The 7775-nt window shown below is 44.3% G+C and overlaps 1 pseudogene; it reads right to left on the minus strand.

The window, feature by feature from the left end:
* Window positions 1-496: 496 nt before the first annotated feature.
* Window positions 497-5136, minus strand: LOC136129597 (extended synaptotagmin-1 pseudogene; annotated as a pseudogene).
* Between the last annotated feature and the right edge of the window lie 2639 nt (window positions 5137-7775).

Raw genomic sequence — 7775 nt, forward strand, 5'->3', positions numbered from 1 at the left:
TGGGAGGAGCCCACTGATCATCTTGGTTTGGGTTTCCCCAGAAATGGACCTGAGACAAAAATTCAAGGGCTAGCAGTTTCCTGGGGAAACTATGTGGTTTTATTTGTTTGTTTGTTTGTTTGTTTTTTGGTCTTTCAAAAAGCTGTATTTGGCATAAGCTAATGCTAGCCACTGCTAGTGCTGCCAGTGGCCAGGCACAGACACAGAAGGTCCTGAGGAGCTGGGCAGAAAGGAGAATGTGCAGGCAGAGCAGGAAATAGCCAGCTCACGTCCCTGTCCCAGGAGCCCAGAAGGATAAAGGCCGTGCAGTAAAGGGTAACATACAGTCCTCCTCTTTGGTCACGCAAAGGCCCTATCATGGGCCTGGGAGGTGAGATGGCTGAGGGGTGTAGGCTCTGCCCTCGGACTCCAAGCTTTAGGCTCATCACATTGAGGTGGTGATGCAGCGAGAGGCAAGGCAAGGAGACAGAGCAGTCAGGCTGGTAATCTCTGGCTCCTAGGAGCTGCCCTTGCCCTTGTCATCCATGAGGTCATACCACTGGACTGCACCCTGGGAAAGGTCTATCTCAGCGAGGTCCAACTGCACCTTCCTCAGCAGGTCATGCTCTCTTGACATGAAGGAGGAACTAGACTTCACAGAGACATCCAGCTTTCGCCGAAAGGCCTCATCCAGGGACAATTTCCACTCAAACTATTCATTGAATTCAGGATTTAGGGTCCTCTTCTTCTGTGAGGACTTCCTCTTGGTGCCCCAGTTCTTGTCTGGCAGTAGCAACAGTGACACGTAGGGGTTGGGGGGATACTGTCCATTTTGTCGAAGGGCCCAGCAACTGTGAATGATGCTGACCAGCTTGTGTTCTTCACTGTAGTACCAAACAGTCAGTTTCACCTGGCCCAGAGTCCAGGCTGGAGCCTCAAGGGGACTGTCACTGTGTGTTAGGCACTGCCGGAGCTCTGGGGCTGAGGAAGTGATGTGAGGGAGTCCCCCCCAGAGCTCTGGTTCTTCGCTCAGAGAAGAGGAGCTGTGGCTGTAGCTGTGGCTGTGAACTTTCACCCCTGAGTGCTGGGACACCAGGATCCCTAGCTGTGCTTGCAGTGGCTCCTGCCCTGGACCATTGCTGAGCACAAACCAGTGGTCTAAGCAGAGCCGGTCAGCAACGAGGAGCTCAGAGAGAGGCAAGGATAACAAGCCCAGTGTGCCAGTCCCCTCACCCGGAACCTGCAACTCCAGGCTCTCAGAGTTTGGTTTCCTGATGAGAGAGGAGGCACTCCTGACATTTGGAAAACAGTCTTAGTTTTATGAGAAGTATCTCCCAAAGCAAGAGTAGCATAAGGGCTGGGAGGCTTGGTACCTTTTCGGAGCTGCAGGTCCTCAGCCCGCTCCAGGTAGACAGAGAGCAGGGCTGCTGCCAGTTCTGCACTCTTCTCAGTCTGGATCAGATGGTTCATCTGCAGCACCTCCTCTAACTCAGCAGCAGTGGGACGGGGGGTCAGACGCAAGTGTAGGCAGTCAGATGAGACATCCTCCAGGGTCAGCCACTCATCAAGGAAGCCATTGTTTAGGACTGTGGTGAGACTCACTTTACACCTGCCCAGAAAGTCATCCTTGTCCAGGTCCTTGTCAAAAACCTCAATCTCTAGCTCTTGGCCTGGAATTGATGTGACGATCACCTCAAATACCTCATTCCAATGGGGATTGAGATCTTCCTCAACAACGCGGCTCTGGAAGCTTCGTCCTCCCAGATTTAGGAAATGTTAGATGGTAGCAGGTGATGATATAGGGATGGAGAATGCAGCCTATCAAAGGTAGTCAGGAGCTTAACCCTACTGTGAAAAACAAAACACACTGGAGAATTATCTTGACGGAAGGGCAAGGAAGCAGGGGTACTAGTCACCAGGGCTTATTGTTCTCTCAACTTCAGGTCTGCTTTGTGCCCAGGGGCAGCAGTCTCCCTGGGCTTAAGGAAGTGGCCGGGAGGGACAGAGAGGCAGAAACTGACTGTTGGAAGCCTGCAAATCAAGCCTGAGGGGTGCATGCAGGGAACTGTCAAGGCAGCCTCTGCTACATTGATGGTCTGAATGTATTTTTCTTGTTATGATATTAAAGTCGGTTTCCATCCCTGAGAATGTGCCAAGTTGTGGCCAAGGGAGAGAGAGCTGGCTGTGTGCCAAGAAACTGGAGGAACCCCTTGTGAGATTAGACATTCAAGCATGGGCTGGGCACAGGGCCATGGAGAGTTGACAGCAGCCTGAGCAGGCACTCACGCCATAGGAAATGTCCTGTAGATGAGAGCTCATTATGGTCACCAAAGGTGAGAGGTGGGGGAAGAGATAAATTGGGAGATTGGGATTGACATATACACACTACTATACATAGAATAGATAACCAACAAGGACCTACTGTATAGCACAGGGAACTCTGCTCAATATTCTGTGATAACTTACATGGGAAAAGAATTTGAAAATGAATAGATATATGTATATGTATACATATGTATGAATCACTTTGCCATACACCTAAAGCTAACACAACATTGTAAATCAACTATAGTCCAACAGAAAATAAATTTTAAAATAAATAAATGAGAGCTCACACGGGTAGTTTCCTCCAGTCGTCCATTTGGACCATAAGACTCCTGAGCTGGAGAATAATGGCAGAGTGGAAAGTTTTCAGGTGGCAGTTACCTTGGTCCTGTGCCAGGTGTATTACTCACTGCTCACAAAACTCCAGCTGGTATTTACCACCCAGCAAAAGGGGAAAGAAAAGAGAAGTTCTTCTGCTGATTTTCATGTCATAGAAGGCATGAAAGAGGAGACAATGCACTGGGGAAGAATGAGAAAATTTTCCCATGGTCTTCATTTATTTTTATCACAGGATATCAGTTATTTGTACCACTTTAGGGAAAATAAGAATCTAAAGAGTTTTGATTCTTTAACTAAATTTTGTTTATTAGCCTCATATCTAAGGAAATCACATTTAATCGGCTCACTTCCTGAAGAGCTAGTTTGATATCTTTGACTTAGACTACTGCTGTGCAGTTAGGGTCAGCTTCCCCCTCTCCTCCCATGCAGAGCTGAAGGGCAATGTTGGGGCTACCAGGACATGCAGTAAAGGATGAACAAGAGGCGTCCTGACCCTGCACATTTTCTTATGTCTTCACTAAGAAAATCCCCCTAAAAATTTAATCTGTTAAAAACCAGCCAGGATCATATTACCAAAGACGAAGGTGTTTAATTCATTCATCTAACAAATCTTTATGTACTTTATGGAAAATGTACAGAGCTGAGAGGGAGGCAAAAATGAGTGGGCCATGTCTCTAGTCCTTAGGGAACTTATTGGTATTCAACATGGAAGGCATGAAAGCAATTAATTATAACCCAACCCGAAGTGAAATGGTACTCTGATATCCTGTGAGAACATTAGTGGTGATAGCCCTTCTCTCATTAAGTCTTACTACCCTTTTATTTCATGCCACATTATTTAGCAGTTTTTAAAATTTCTGCCCTCAATGGTTGCCTATGGCTTTCCCAGCTCAAATGATAACCTTCTTATGGTCCGAAAGGAGACAGTAAAACTGTGCTTCCTGATCTTTAAGTGTGTACAAATGCCCACAGTTCTGCACATCCAACAAGCTCCTTGGACCAGCTCTGCTATCCCCTTACAGCACTCGCCACACCGTTCAGCAAATCAGATTCAGATTCCAAATTACTTTTGAAACTATCAGTCACTTTTATTGCACCTGACAGGCAAGCTAGGGATTGCTAAAATACAGTAGATACTTCATGTGCTCAGAAAGTTGTAGGGCAAATTGAATGTGTTAGGATACCATCTCCCCAACATTTACCCCATGATGCTATTCTATGTGCACAGGCCTAAAGATTAAAGAGAGACACATATCCCATGCTTTTTAAAGGGAACGAAATGTGTCTTCATATTTTACCTGTGGTCCATTTATGGAATTGCTGAGATAACATTCCCCCAGCGTTGTTATATTTGCTTTGCAGAGTAAGTTCTTTTGTAAGGAAGGGTGTGGAACTGAGTGCTGTTAACAGGCCCCAGAACAGCGCTCAGGTTTCAATGCTGTGTCACAATTTTAGAACAACGGGTGGCCAGAGCCTATAGCTAATCTTGTCCAGGCCTCCAAAGAAGCATGCTCAATGCAGGTTTCAGCCTGCTCTGTCTTGATACTTCTGCTCCCCACCTACCAGATTAATATTGAAGGGAATTCTACATGCCTCAATCTTCTGTATCCAAGCTCTTCCTTATACCGTGCAAGTCCCCTTTAGTTACCTAGTGCCTCCCATACCTCCCCAAACTGCCCTCTACTGCCTCTCCTTTGACCCTGACTGCTCTCTCTGCCAAATTTCCCACCCTTTGGAACTCTTCTTCTTCGCACTGCAACTTGAATGATTTTAGACAACATAGGTCTGATCAAGTCATTCACCGTCTTAAATTCCTCTAAATGTCTCGCATTGCCCTCAGAAAATGTTGGAATTCCCTAACATAATGGAGAAAGCCCCCTCTTCCCACTTGCCAGCCCTGAAATGTGTGTTCCTGATCTAGCCAGCCTCTTCAGGTCCTGCAATGTCCCATGCTCTCCACCCCTAGTTCATCCAGGGCTATTTCCTCTGTCTACAATCTTCCTCTGGTTTTATTCCTCCTCGACTTTAGGTTTCACTGAGCAGTCTCTGTACTGGAGACTCCTTCCTTGACACCAGGACACAAGCTACCAGGGTCTGCTTGTGTTTGTATCAATGCTCTTAAACGCTGCAGGATCATTTCCTCTTTCCTTATCTGCTCTCCCTGTTAAGACATAGAGGTTCCTGGACAGACCTTGTCTTTGTCTTGTTTGCATGCTACACACGTGGCCTAGCACACAGTGGGTTCTCACTAAGGCCATCTTCAGGAGCACTTGGAAGGGAGATGAACATTTGGGGTTTATCGCTCATCAGTGCAGTCTTGAAATTCTGAATCATTTGTCTTTGGATTTAATGTTTTATAAGTGAAGTCGATGGAATGATGGAGCATGTGCCAGGGGCGTGGAGCCTAGGCTCCCACCTGGTCTCACCTAGTTCCACCTGGTCCCTGGGAGGCTCCTCCACCTCCGACCCGTGATCACTGTCTCCCTCGCCCATTCCCCTCCAGCACCCCGCTTTGGTGCAGGAACAATGAGGGATTGGGCAGGTTCTTGTGCTCACATGTGGAGTCCTGCACAGAGTCTGCAGCATCTGTGAGGATATGCACTCTCTTTGCAAGTACCCATGTGTCCAAGGGGACACGATGCTGAGCAGCAAATAAAAAACGAAAGGACGGGTTGAGAAGGAGACTCAGAAGAAAAAAAACAAACACTTTTTTCCTCCTTTTTGAACAAGGTACCCTGCATTTTTATTTTGCACTGGGCCCCACAAATTATGTAACTATCTCTGGCTCTCCATGAGTGTTCGTTGAATAGATGAATCAGAGGAATTTGATGAGCCAAATGCATGTTTCTTCAAAGCAACCACCCTGATGGATTTTCCAGTAGTTGTAATTTCCTGTAACATTTTTGGAACTTCTTTTTGAGAAGGTCACCATTTGGTCACAAATATTTTTTGAACATTTATTACACCAGGTTCTGGTGTATAGCAGTGAACTATTCAGATAAGGCTATGGAAAATCTTCATCCTTAAAATTGCTTTGGGGTGGATTTACTTCTCTAAAGAAGTCAGAAGTCTCTGAGGGGTCATATCTGGTGAATAAAGCGGGCCATAAAACTAAATAATATCAATAATACCACTTGGGACTAAAATAAACTTTATAACTATGGAACCATAAATTAAAAACACTGGGTTTCTTGTGTGAGTAAACTGGTTCTGAAGATAATTTTCAAATATAAGTTTCAAAAACATTTTGAATTACTTTTAGTAAATGAAGAGTATCTCAAAGGGACTACCTTGAAGCATAAATTATACTTTAAATATAGAAACTCTGGAGTAAATAATTTTTGAAGACAGCTTTTTGGGGTAATTTCTGTGTTTTTAATTTTCTTAAACATTACTTTTTCATCTAATTCCATACACAAGAGAAATCTGCAGCTGATCAAAATGTGGTTATTAGTAATAACCTGCTTCCATGATCGCATTGTTCTTACAATGTCCGTCATGATTTGTTTGCTTCTCTACTAGAGCTTCCAAATTATGATTTTGTTCATCATTTTTGGAGCCCTGTGATAACCTACTTACTCTGCAGTACATCTCCTATCTAGGCTGGTCCCTGTTAGCTGTGTTATTTTAACCTCTTAGCGCCTTAGTTTCCTCATAGGATTGTGAGGAATATTAACACATGAAAAGAACTTAGACTACTACCTGGCGAACAGTAAATGCCACATAAGAATTTCATTACAATAATTGCTATGATCTGGCCCCATGCATCCAGGCAAGGTGTAGGCAAAATTGTTCTCTAATGGGACAGACAGTAGATAATTGAGGCTTTGTGGGTCAGATGATCTCTGTCACAACTACTCAAGTCTATTGTTGTAATGCTGAAATCACCCTTAGACCATACTTTTATGAATGGGCATGACTAAGTTTTAATAAAACTTTATTTGCAGAAACAGGTGGCCAGTCAGTTGTGCCCATGGGCAATTCATCTTCTGACCATCCCTGCCCCCCCACCCACAGACACACCTTTTTGACAGGTGAGTGTGAAGGCTTACCCAGGAGTCAAGAGTAAGTAGCAACGGTGACCTCAGTCCTCTGAAGTCCAGGTCACAGTAGTAACAGGCTTCTCTAGGTGTGATGGCCCATAGTGAGGGCAGAGGTGCCATCTCTGTGGACAGTGCCATGGGGGCTGGTGGAGGTAGTAGAGTAGATAGGCTACAGCTGGAGAACTCCATGTAGCTCACTCTCCAGAATTAATTCTGTCCTGACAAGTTGATTCAATGAGCATTTTATAAACACCTGCTCAGTGGCTATGTATGCAATCGTTTACTGTATTTTCATGGTAGCCTACTGTATAATTTATTTAACTATACAAGGGCCATACTTCAACCAATTAATATTCAATACTCATCTCTAATTTAATCTTTCAAAAACTAGAGAAAAATTTTTCTATAATATTCTTTGCCTGTGTAGTTCTTGGTGAGTCTAAATATTAGAAGAAAGTGGAACCCTATTCAGTTGTACTGGCCCTTCACCTGCTTGGCAATCTCTTCCCCTCAGAGTGGCCTCAAAGGAGCCAGGAAGTTATGTCTTGTATTTTTTTTTCTTATCAGATCAGCATGCAGTATGCTTGCCTAAGTAATAAGTATTATCTAGATAGATAGGTAGATATGGACAGGATATTTGTTTTCTCTATGAATGTGATGTCTTAATGTGTCTGGCAGTCAGCATCTCCTCTTTTGCAATACTCTTCCCGTTTTGCTCGGGTACTCTCCTTAAGGTAAAAAAAGGTCACTCCCTCCCAGAGTATAATATATTCTACGTTCCATTGTGTTTTCCAGAGGCAGGGTTTTACCTACAAGCTTGAGGATGATTCAGACTTAAAGTGGTCTCTTATTAGATACAACAAAAGAAATTTTGATTCACTGATTGATTGATTCAAGAAATGTCTACTCAGCTGCTCACCATATGTACCACACAGGTCCTTGGAGGGGCAGGAATGAATAGATACCATTTCTGCTCTCATGGAACTTGCTGTTTGCTGGTAGAGGCACATGTTAAACAGTTATCAAACAGATAAGATAGCATGTAATTAGAACTAGCAAGAACTGATAGAAAGGAAATGAAAGTTTATA

The sequence above is a fragment of the Phocoena phocoena genome, chromosome 10 (assembly GCF_963924675.1).
Source record: "Phocoena phocoena chromosome 10, mPhoPho1.1, whole genome shotgun sequence".
Lineage (NCBI taxonomy): Eukaryota > Metazoa > Chordata > Mammalia > Artiodactyla > Phocoenidae > Phocoena > Phocoena phocoena.